Genomic DNA, 12,733 nt, shown 5'->3' with positions numbered 1-12,733 from the left:
TGATTTAGTTCCGGTAAAGAAAGATGATGTACTTGGTAAATTGTCAGAAGTTTCAGTGTCTTGTCCCGCATCAATTATGTTTATCTCATTGCAAATACTTTTCCGGAGGTCTCGTAATGACCAGTTTTCTGTTCCATGTTCACGGGCAAGGTTTTTTTTAATTTCTCCCGGTAATTTTTTCAAAATAATTGGTACAAGTAATGTTCCATACGAGTCTTGTGACTGGCCCAAAGATTCTAGCCCTCTGACGTAAGTTTCCATTTGATAATAGAATTGTCTCAAACTGACAAGATGGTTTCGTGGTGATGGAATGTCTAATAATGCTTGAATGTATGCTTGCGTGATTTTGTGTATTTGTCCGAATCTTTCCTTCAATAAAATAATGGCGTCTGCATAGTTTGCATTGGTGAGCGCAAAACCAGCTATGGTGCGTAAAGCTTCATTTTGTAACTGCGCTTTGAGGTAATTAAATTTCTGGACATCGGTCAATGAAGGGTTTAAATGTATGGCGCATTCATACGAATCCCAGAAAGTTTGCCACTCTAATATATTCCCTGTGAATATCGGAAGTGAGAGTTTGGGTAAGTAGTGATTCTGACTGCTTGCGGATGTATACGGTTTTAAATTAGTACTCACTGTGTTGCTAGCTTGAGAGAACGGATTTTGTGACGACTGCGTGCATGAGTTTTCTGTGAGGTTTGCTGAGACGAACGGTTGAGAGTCAACATTTAATATCTGGGATGAAGTTTCACTCTGACGTGTCTTTGGTGTGGTATGAGTATCTCTAACAAAATTTCTTATGTGTCAGATTTTGGTTTCTAACGTAATACAATACTCAGAAGAGCTAGTATTACAAAAAGTGTAGCGGCTTAGCTTGGGGGAATTGGGATAACATTGAAGGTTTAACATTTTATAAAATTTAATTAGATGTAATAAAACGTCACCTCAGTGTACATCATTAACATCAATGTTCAAGGACTTTTCGAGGTACTGTTTACATGTAAATTTTAAAATGCTGATACAATACAGATTGTTAAATCCAATAATGATAAAAAAAAACATTTAATAATTTAGTGTTGATAAATCTGACAAAGTAGATCATGGTCAGACAGTGTTGATTTATTCCGTTGATATAAACGACTCACTAGTCACTAGCTATCAGAACTCTATTTAAAATAAATGTTTGTCTTAAATTCAGTAAATTCAAACCATCAGCATTAAAAATCTCTTAAACAATTGTTGGAACTGCTTCAAACCACAAGTAAGCTAAGTGATTGCACAGCAATAGCATAATTTTGATATTGATACATTAGTCAATAAGGGTATGGAAACAGATCTGAAAGATAATAGTTATAGGTAGATGTGGTATGAGTGTCAATGAAGCAACTCTCCATCCAAGTCTCAACTTATAAAAGGAAACCATTTCAAGGTCAAGGTACGGCCTTCAACATGGAGCCTTGGCTCAAACCGAACAACAAGCTATAAAGAGCCCCACAAATTACTAGTGTAAAACCATTTTAACGGGAAAACAAATGCCTATATGTGTTTATTGAAAAGCAACTGGATGCGAAACTCAACTTTTTAGTTTGCCCCTGCATGCTGCAACTGGTATATGTTATAATTAAAAAATCTGTTGACGATCTTTTTACATTTCTATAAGTGTTTCAAATGTTTTAAGCAATAACTAATTGTTTTTTAAAATCCGACACTTTTCTGAATTCATTTAAATATATAACGAAACGGAAAATATAAGCAAGAATGAGATTACTGAACATCACTACCTAGTCTAACATTATTTAAAGGAACTAGAATATCAGATCAATACTAACGCTACAAAAACACTCAAATATACTACGGCTGCTTTAAAAAACATTAGTCGAAGAAAAGCAGAACGTATCTAGCTAGGCAAAAGAAAAACTAATCAAAATACAAATTAATATATAAACACTTCACAAAAAAAGAGACCAGAGAACATAACCCGCACAGGTTAGGTGAAAACTCAGGTATTTCGAAAGGGTAAGCAGACTCTGCTGTACTAGCGTCACTCATCCTATTTCTCACATCAAGTAACATTTCCGTCATAAATCGCATTCGCTAATGCTTGTGATGCTGTTTGTTCTCTTAAATTGCGTTCACCACTACGGTTAACTCGCTTTCACAAAAATAAACTTGGTATAATAGAAATGATTATGATAAAGTGATCTTATAATTTATGTTGACACATTGTCATACTGTTTATTCCACTTCACAAATAGTGTTCAGTCTTTTACGTCCTGGACAAAGTGATGCTCCTGCACTCCATACTGATGTAATTGAATTATGAGAAAGTCAATGTGAGACTTTTTTTGAGATAATATTGTACCTGAGACACACGCATGATGCCCCCGCAGATGTCAAGGTTTATTTTAAAAGCATGGGAGCAAAAACGTGTGAAAAAATGCCTAGCATTCAAACTGTAGGAAGTGATCTGGAAAAAGCTATATGCCGATTATAGTACGGTCAATCGTAAAGACGGACGGACAGGTGTAAAATAATACACCCACGACTTTCAGTTATATTACGTTGGCATAAAATGATCTGATAATTATGTGTAATTATGTCACTTAAAGTCTTGTTCATATATGATTTTATAAATCCGTCTTAAAAAATATTGTATTTGGATTCACAGAAACATTTTATTTGTTACTATTACTAGCGGTATCGGCTTGTAAAACATAGAACTCCACCTGGGTCTTGTAAACTTCAAGAATAATATTATATGATCCGATTACTGATCTACAAATACAAATCTCTCAAGTACAACTTTGTATAAAAGGTCATATTTATATAAGTCGAGGATGGTAAAACTAAATTTATTGACAGCTTGATATAAAAATCGTGGTCATAATCAATCACGACTTCTTGACGTTGAGTTCTAACGTTCTTACGTTGAGTCGTTTGTGCTTTCTCTTATTTTTGAGATATTGAGATAAGACGTGGCACGGTACTTGTCTATCCCAAATTCATGTATTTGGTTTTCATGTTATATTTGTTATTCTCGTGGTGTTTTGGCTGATGCTTGGTCCGTTTCTGTGTGTGTTGTGTTTCGGTGTTGTGTCTCCTCTTATATTTAATGCGTTTCCCTCGGTTTTAGTTTGTTACCCCGATTTTGTTTTTTGTCCAAGGATTTGTGAGTTTTGAACAGCGGTATACTACTGTTGCCTTTATATTTCTTGTCAATTTAGAATCCTCTTTACCACTCACAATCTCGTAAGACTCATTTACTTATTTTTTTTCTTCATTACCTTGTGCCAAATGAACTTTGTTAACTTGTTATTTTTCGTTAACATATCATTTATTCATTTCTACCAATTATATATGAAAAGATTAAATGTAGATAAGTGGTTGATGCAATTATGAAAGCCGACAAGATTTCTAGGATACATACGACAAACATTAGCAGCTAATAACATGGGAATGGTGAGGACGTAAGGACATTCACAGTAATAGCCATTTTCACAGTCATTTTCTGGAGAAAGGTTATAAATGCAATATCGCGTAACAGGCGTTATGACTAATATAATGAAATAAAAGATATGTACTTGTAATTTCAGAAGAACATTGACTCGAATGTTTTTTTTATTGTTAAGATAAGTTTGAGCAAACCTAAATATGTAAATAACGGATTATGCTATAGGGTATTTTTTAAATAAAAAAATGCAAATACATATATATATATACATGATACAGTTCCATTACTGCTTTATATTATTAGGTAAACTTAATTTTTATTAGGTATAGTTTTTTTTTTTTTATCGTATATTCATTTATTCACACGTTTTTCTATTTTGTTTTATTTAGTTTTTAATGCATTGATTTAACTTCCACTGGAATGTATCAATAAAAGAAAAATCCGAAATTTTGTTCAGACAGACGCAGTATAACGACACATTATAAAAAAAAGTAAAATCACAAAAATACTGAACACCAAGGAAAATACAAAACGGAGAGTCCCTAATCAAATGGCAATATCAAAAGCTCAAACACACCAAACGAATTGATAAAAACTGATATATTCCTGACTTTGTACAGACATTTTCTTATGTAGAAAATGGTAAATTGAGTATATATATTCATTACAAATAAACATATAGTGTATCAACGGCATTCAGGTTCAACAAAATGTGATCAGAAACTCTAAAGAATTTACACGTATAATGTTTAATAAGAACTGCAATTGTATTGGCGTTTAATATTATATTATCTGCTTGTGATGTATTCGATGTTTCATACATTTGTCTACAAACATACTTTTGTAGGTTGTATTGAACTATACAGTAGGACAACCGGATGTGCCTTTTAGGCCAAAATGTGATTCGGCGGCGCTCAGTAGTCCTACGCCGAAAATTGGACTATTTTGTGTCGGCCGACGTCAACTGGAAAATGGCGCGCTTTTGTGTATTTTGTTTTATTCGTTTGCGGTACTTTTACCGACGATAAATACTGTCGTTTGTAAGCCTATTTTTATGAGAAAATATATAAGTTTACGTATTATTTTCATTTTTGAACATTGAAATATAGGGAAATCTTATTTTTTTGTATCTGAACATAGAATTTCGGGTTTTGATTTTCGGCACTGTATGATTAAATGGCTATGTAAAAAATGGGAACAAAAAAATACCTATCCTTTGATTTGCTAGAAATTTTTACATCCTATTCGCGTGAGCTTTTGGCATCGAAATTCGTAAGAAACACGGGTGTCCAAGTCAGGGCAAAAAATTGTTCCCATTTAAATGTAGGGGTCTTCATTTTTTATAGGTTTCTCCTTGCATAGTCGCTAGATTTGGAAATTGGAAAGTTTTCTGTTTTTAAAGTAAATATTCATTCAAATGTCATGAAGAGGTGAATCGTTAGGTATGAAATCCCTTTAAAAATAATGATATGTGTCACCTAATTTGTAAAATAATAGATTTTTTTTGAACTGGAAGAAGGCGCCGTTTTCGTCTATTTTTCTATTACGTCTATTGAAATGCTATAATCATGAGGTGTTTCTAAAAAAACCTCCGCTTCAATTTTTGTAATACTTTCATATAATAATCTTTGGTACAAAATGCATGTGTTATGAAAAAATTATGCACTTCTATCGAGTAGAAATGGAGAACGGTCATCTTTATTATGTATGACCCCATTATGGGGGCGTGGTCCTCCCTCAACCTTGTTTCTGAAGTACACGATCGTAAATCATCTCTCTTAAATAATTATCCACTAAATATTATTGAAACATAACAAATATATTTTAAAATATCAATAAATTTAATCTGATTGTGATTTTTGTATGTAGAATTGCCGGAATCGACCTCAACCGAAGTTGAATCAGTGTCTAGATGAACGTTGTCAATTTCCGGCGCCGAAAACGTCAACGTGAAATGTCATTAAAAGTTCGCTTCTTTTCTTTTTAGTAGCAATTTTGTTCATCTTAATGTCAAGGAAGTCATGCAATATGTTACCAACGTTTTACCAAAGCAGGCCAAACTTAATACACTAGAGTTTTAGGTCTACATCATCATGGAACTGATTTGTTGACATCGTACTTACAACTAAGTTGATCATCATTCATTTCGATAATATTGTTACCGCTAGTTTTAAATGAACATTCCATCTGATTACTTCATAGAAAAGCTAACATTTCTCTCGTTAATATATTTATCTTTATGTGTTTTGTTTGGTTTCCTTTTCTTAACAAAAGGGGGAGGGGGCGTTGACAAGGGGTGTGCTCTTTTTTTTAATTTTGTCAACGGCATGTGTCATTTTTAGGGACTCGTGGTTCTCCATCTCTGCAGTTGCAGTTCAGGTTCAAACTCAACATTACCGTTAACACTTATTTAAATTCAATGTGCATTTTCTATAGGCATTTATATAATGACTATAAAAGTATTATATCTATGGCTATGCATAGGAGACCAGGGGTGACCATTTGCTGTTCTGAGCAGCAACCATTTAATTTTCGGGGGGGGGGGGGGGAGGGGGCTATGGATTTTTTTGGAACATGGTTTGTTTTCAGTTTTTGGAGATAAATAATTTGTTTTTGACTCTGAGAAAAAAATGTTTGTTTCACCCTCAGCTGCCACTATATGTAATGCTAAATTTGAAAGAAAAAAAATGTTTTCGACTTGTCGCCAAAAAAATAGATGGTCTTTCCCCAAAGGCGAAAAAGAAAGTTTGTCCAGAAAAAAGAATCCATAGCCCCCTCCCCGAATAAATCGAATGGTTGCTGCCTAAGAAGGTGATGGATGGGAATCCTTGCCCATTCACAATAGTACTTGCTCGTCTTGTTCTTTTTTAATTTGTTATCTTGTTTAATGTAAATTATTTGAATTAAGTACATGTATCATATGTAAAAGTTTGACTATTTTGTGCATAAACTGCATACACCATTATGTTGGAGATAATAGGATTTTTTTTCTGGATTGTCTTATTTATTTGCATTCATTCAATGCTTCACATGCCTTTATATCTTAATATAAATATATTTTCACTATTGGAGTATTGCATACAGATGCAGAATATTCTTATTTTTGTCAGTCTTGTGTCATGTTTTTATGGGTCTCTTATACATGTAGCTTACAAAATGTTTTTTGGTTCTAATAAATGTTGGAGGCTGTCAGAGATCTTTATTAACCTTTTTCGACATTTGATATCTGGGGGAAAGTTGTGTCATTCAATGGCAATGATATCCCAACGTCTTATTTTCATAATAGAACTGTAATCAAGCCTTAAGCAGGCAAACTGAAAAGGAACACTACTGCACTACACTGTAGTACCTCTAATAAACAACTACATGTACTTAAAATAAAACAATTCCATATAAAAAAAATCCAGGAAATATTTCCAAATTTCAATGTAGCTAGCAATAAAGGATATTTTTTTCGTACGTTATACATGTATTTTTTCCTTTCAGTGACCAAGGCTATTTTGTACGGTTGTCTTTTTCATAACTGGTGATAGGATATACATGTAGGTACAATGTATACAGTGTTTATACTGGACCCCACCCCAAAATTGAAAGGAATTAACTAATTAAATTCTTTCTCTGAAACTGAACAACATGGCAAAAGTGAGTTAAATCAATATTTTATAAGCATAATAGTGGTTCTGCTTATGTTTTCTGTTGGGTTGTCTCTTTGACATTTTCCCCATTTCCATTCTCAATTTTATAGATTATTTAATTTGTGATAAATATCCAAAAGTGAGCTAATTTTATATAATTTAGCCTTGTAATACAATTTCTTGAAAAAGTATCAAAGCAGCAAAATTGAGTTCTACAACATATGGGTCAATATCGAATATACCAGGGAAAATGTCCAATTATTCTGGAATGGCAAAACTTGAATTCGCTAAAATGTAAGTGGGCTTTCTTTAAATTACACTCATGCAAAATAAGGTCTGTAAGTGGGAAACGCTTGGGGTCAGATCATATGGGGAAGATATATTTGGTTGTCAGAACTTAAAGAAGTATAAAATATCAATTATGTAACTGTGGTTTTGATTTGTAAAAAAAATTTCATGGAAACAATGAGTCAAATATCTGAATTTTTTAATAAATATTGTTACATCTCACTTATGCAAATTTTAATGTTGATGAGTTTCAAATATTTAAAAATCCTCTTGTTACTACACTTTGAGCCCATAATCTGTTTTAAGTTTCATTTATTCAATCCTGCAATAGTTCAAAATGTCTGCTAATAATCACTTGAACCACCTGGATTACCATTTTGGTCATGAATCTATGTCTCATAACAAATTTCATATAAATTGCGGATTCTAGTTATCAATATTTCTATCTCCAGAGAAATTATTCTTCTAACAGGATGTGTTGTGTACTGAAATGAGAAAACATTTTGTTATTAAATTAAGTTTGTTAATTCAGTTAAAACTTAATGAAGAATGGTAATTATAATAATAATACATGTGTATTTGTATTTCATTGTGTTATTTCCATCTATGACCCCAATACCATCTGCACATTCAATGTGACAAGTCATTCTCTTATCTAAAAACAATGTTTGGATTTATTAAAACACTTAATTTGCATGGATATGATGCACATCATGTAAGAGTTAATTCCCTTATATTGTTCTTTTATCATAAATTAAATTTAAATGACTGTTCCCTTCATTCTTGAAATTAGGTTTTAAATCAAAATGAAACTACAAATGTATCTTAGATTCTTGACATTTATACAGCTTGGATAACAGAATGAAAAATCTTTAAAGTATTAAAAGTACTTGGCTTTAAAGTCTGTGTGTGATTCTTTGACCTATATATCTTTATACAACTTTCATGTTTGACTGTAATAGTTTGCATACCATGTCTATTATGTTTTTGTTTCATATTTGTGAGATTGAAATCATAGTGCATTGTAAATAACCTACTGTTTTTCCCTAAACAGACACTTTTGAATTACTTACAATTTGTTAAGGCATTTTAATGTAATCTAGTCCTATTTATTTTTTTCTATTTTCAAAATCATTCTGCTTTCAACATTACTGGTCGTTGACATTCCATTTGTTTACTGTTTTCTTCTTGTATTTATATCATACATTTACATGAAAAATGTCCTCAGTCTGTTTTAAATTTTTGATGCATGGTGAATATTTTTCTCCATCCTGTAAATATAGAGCAAATGAACATGCAATTACTATTAGTAAAATCAATTAAATATTAAATTATTCAAAGCAAAATTATTAAACTTTGCTTTGTTATTATCAGCACATATACCAAATGATAATAAATGTATGCCTCCAGCATTTTTGCTCAATACATATAAAAGTGTAAAGAAAATATTTCAAAGTCTTGATTTTTTTTTTTAGGTTAAACATCTTAACATGGAGCAAATTTATTTTTAAATTAACTTTTGGTTATCATTTTTATATTCAATTATATTATCTGATTATAATAATAGTGTAAATAAATTTCATAATATTTACAATGCCAGCTAAAATTTTATACATGTACATTTTGGGGGCATTCACAACCCAGTTTTTCTCAATTTAAATCCTGGGACCACCATTGTCATGACTGTATCGACATGTTTTATTTGAAAAAAATGGTTCAGATATAGGGAATCTCAGAAGCATGACTTGAGTCCCCTGCCCCCTTTAGGTCAGTTATGTGAATGCATGTGTAACCTCTTAAATGGGTGATTGGTTAATTTCAATGTGTAAATTTCTTTTAAAATTTCAGAGATATATTTTATATCATGGGAAAGAAGAGCTTGGATAGAGAACCCCCATTGTTAGTACAAATAATTATGACACCTTGCAGTAGGAAGGTGTTCCAGAACAAAATAAAAACAGCCTTGTCAGACGTCATAATTATTTGAACTACCCCATTGGCATTGTCAGAAACAAGTGGGCTTTTAGTTTGTATTTATGTTCATAAAAGATTTCATACTTAATACTTAGACCAGGTATAAAATAGCCAACAGTTAAAGTAAATTTGTCTTAGAACAAGGAATTTGGGTTGAATTTGAGACGTTCAGCAAGATACATGTAGCCTCAGTATCAAACACCCCCCTTTTCAGAGAACATACATTTGGCATAAAACATGCTCATCCGTGCTTTAAAATTTGAACCATTTTGTTCCTGATTTGCAGTTACGGGTTAACAATGTTCTATTATCTTCGCACAAAGTGATAGGTTACCTATTTCTAGGGAGATCGTGAAGAACACTTTACCATTTTGAAAACGGATGTTGACTAATTTTGTTGGTATAATATTTCCGGAGACAAGGGCGGATACCCATGACCGAAATCCGAATGTAATACACCTATATTGGATTAAATATATGAAAAGGAAATGATGAAAAGTGGGATTTCAATTTTCATGTGTTCATATATGATTTTACACTTTTTTGCCGTTTAAATCATTTGATGGGATACGACCTCTTTGAAAGAAAAAAATGACTGATATATCTCATAATAAACCTTTACCTTTGCTGTTGTGTGGCATAAAGTTTAAGCATCCAAGAATGTCTTAAATGCAACTTTCCAGCGTGGAATGCCAAACCCAACGTCAAATAATGGCCGCCATTACGTGTTGACAACGTCGACTAGTGAACCGTATCACTGAGCGCCGAAATCCTTACTCAGGCGCATCCGGTTGTCCTACTGATACACACGAAGTGACCGTATCACATTTACAATTGTATGTACAATCTATATTTTGTTATTGTATCGTAGAACAAAGTTAGACCCTTAAAAACTTACATTAATTAACAAATAAAACGTTCTTGTACTTTTGCTAGTTATACTCTTTCTAGAAAGGCATAGCTTCTGGTATGTAATTAATATAATTTTATTAAAAAATATCTATCATTGTATATTTGGATTGACTAAATAAAGTACTGTTTTCATTTAAAAATAAATTTTTAAACTTTGAAATACCAAGGCTGTTCTACCTCAGGAATAGATAACCTTAGCTGTATTTGGCAAAACTTTTAGGAATTTTGGTTTCAATGCTCTTCAACGTCGTACTTTATTTGACTTTTCAAACTTTTTTGGATTCGAGCGTCACTGATGAGTCTTTTGTAGACGAAACGCGCGTTTGGCGTAGATATAAAATTTAGTCCTGGTATCTCTGATGAGTTTATTTGCTATTCGATTCCTAAATAAAAATCTAGAACAGTTACGAGGCGCAATTCAAAGTGTAATTTTCTGTCGGGCATATAACAAACGTTTTTGACATCATTCAAAATAAACTATTTCAAATAAAAACTGTATTTGCAGGTTATAGTTTAGGACACGGTTATAACTACATTAAAATATAAATACTTAATTGTGGAAGCTGTAGACTACTGGTTCAAAATGAAATTAATTATGACAAATTGTTTTTATTTATAACACCTATATGATGTTGAATGTAATATAACACAACTGTTTTCTTATATTTTCTTTTAGATTATACAGTGTCTGTTAATATATAAACATTGCGATGAAAGCATATCTGAAGTTTGTACTACAATTTTAAGCAAGTAAGCACTTAAACTGTTCGGACCATCTACAAAAAAAGATACTAGTAACTCGAACCGTCTATTTTAAAAAGTATGAACACCTCTGATGTGCCAAATATTTCTAGAATTAAACTTTTTTCTAAACCTAATTTTTGGGTTTATATGTATGTAAAAAATAATTGATGAAGAAAAATTCATATGGTGTTGCGCTTCTTTTTTTAATACGGCCTTCTGAAAATACCCAATTTTGAAGATTTTCCATTTTTCATCCATTTTTGGGCTATTATCGTGAATTTTTTTTTAAAAGTTCCACAATAAAACTTTTTTTCATACTCTCAATAAATATGAAGGGGACCAATCTGAATAAAATTCAAATAAAAAACTATAGGTAAGTGTTTCTCTGTTTAAAGTACAAAGTGCATTTTTTTTCATTTTCCTTGATATAAATGATCGAAAAAATACATATGTATGAAATTTAATTTTTTTTTATATGAGATGTTTATGGTAAAATGTGTATTCCTCGCCCATTTTTCTCATAATTTCACTAAAAACGAGTTTTAAGACTGACTTGATTAGTAAATAAAGTTTGAATATTTCACCTCTCAAAATTACTTATTGGAAATACACAATGCTTTCACAGAGTTAAGTTTGATTATGATTATTATCAAATTCATTGCTTTTTTCCACTTATATCACATGTTTTGGAAATAATTCCAGAACGAGATTTCAATGAGACTGAAAAAGACTAAAATCTCAATAGATTACATCCTTAAAACAACTTGGAAGGTCACAAAGTCAACTCTCACCATATAAAAAGTGACCTCGGACAATCTAAAAAGTCAACTCTATAATGATTACTCAGAATAAGTATAAAATTAGGGTTTTGAGGAACAAAATGATTGAATGAAAAATAGAGTCTTTTAAAGTTTTGACGACAATTTTGAGGATATGGATGACATTTAAAATCAAGTCAAGCAGCAAGTATCTCATTTACCTTAGAATTAAAAGATTAAGCAATAAGTAAAACACCTGACGTTCCCTAAATCAAAACAACTACATCATTCACACGAAATACATAAGATTTGGCAATATAGACGGTCCGAGTAAATTTTATAGTAATGAGTAAATAAAATAAATTCAAAATAAACCTTTTTTGTCTTAATTATGTTCTATAATAATTTGATTAACTTAGAGATAGAAACAGTTTGAAATCACATTTTACTCTGTTTGTTGTATTATATATGTGTTTTGGAAAATTCAGCAACCTTCAAATGATATTGTCGTGTAAAATATAACATCAACTAATTTAAAACCATTAAAATAGTTCATATCCTCTTTTAATATTGTTGTTGGTGATACCAAGATTAAAGAATATGCTAGTTAATTAACTGTCATTCACCATGGCCAGCTCGGACGACTCGTTCAACTTGTGTTTTGATTAATTTGTTCCGAATGGCCTTCGTAAACCTCTTTTTTTGTGGAAAATATATCATTTAGTATAGTCTGCCGTTTAGATGTAATTTGATTAAATGAAGAGAAGTATCTGATGCAATTATGGGAGGTGACGGAATTTCTTCGATACATTAAATGAAAATTAGTCGGCTCATAACACCCTTAGGTTAAAGTCAACATATTTGCAGTTTACTGCGTGCAGTCATTTCTCGAAGAAACAGATGATATTAATATTAAGAAATGTGGCATTTTGTTTATCCAAAATTACAAAAGATTACATTCTTTTCTGATT

At 31.6% G+C, this 12,733-nt stretch overlaps 1 long non-coding RNA gene across 1 annotated transcript; it reads right to left on the bottom strand.

The window, feature by feature from the left end:
• Positions 1–7,556: 7,556 nt before the first annotated feature.
• Positions 7,557–9,800, bottom strand: LOC134715686 (uncharacterized). Its single transcript, XR_010106793.1, has 3 exons — positions 9,683–9,800; positions 8,448–8,645; positions 7,557–7,859 (listed from the first exon to the last, which is right to left on the bottom strand). It is a non-coding gene; the product is annotated as an uncharacterized LOC134715686 (long non-coding RNA).
• Positions 9,801–12,733: the final 2,933 nt, after the last annotated feature.

Source organism: Mytilus trossulus, chromosome 4, assembly GCF_036588685.1.
Source record: "Mytilus trossulus isolate FHL-02 chromosome 4, PNRI_Mtr1.1.1.hap1, whole genome shotgun sequence".
Lineage (NCBI taxonomy): Eukaryota > Metazoa > Mollusca > Bivalvia > Mytilida > Mytilidae > Mytilus > Mytilus trossulus.
Note: the sequence above shows the minus strand (reverse complement) of the source record. Positions and strands in the feature narration are given on the sequence as shown.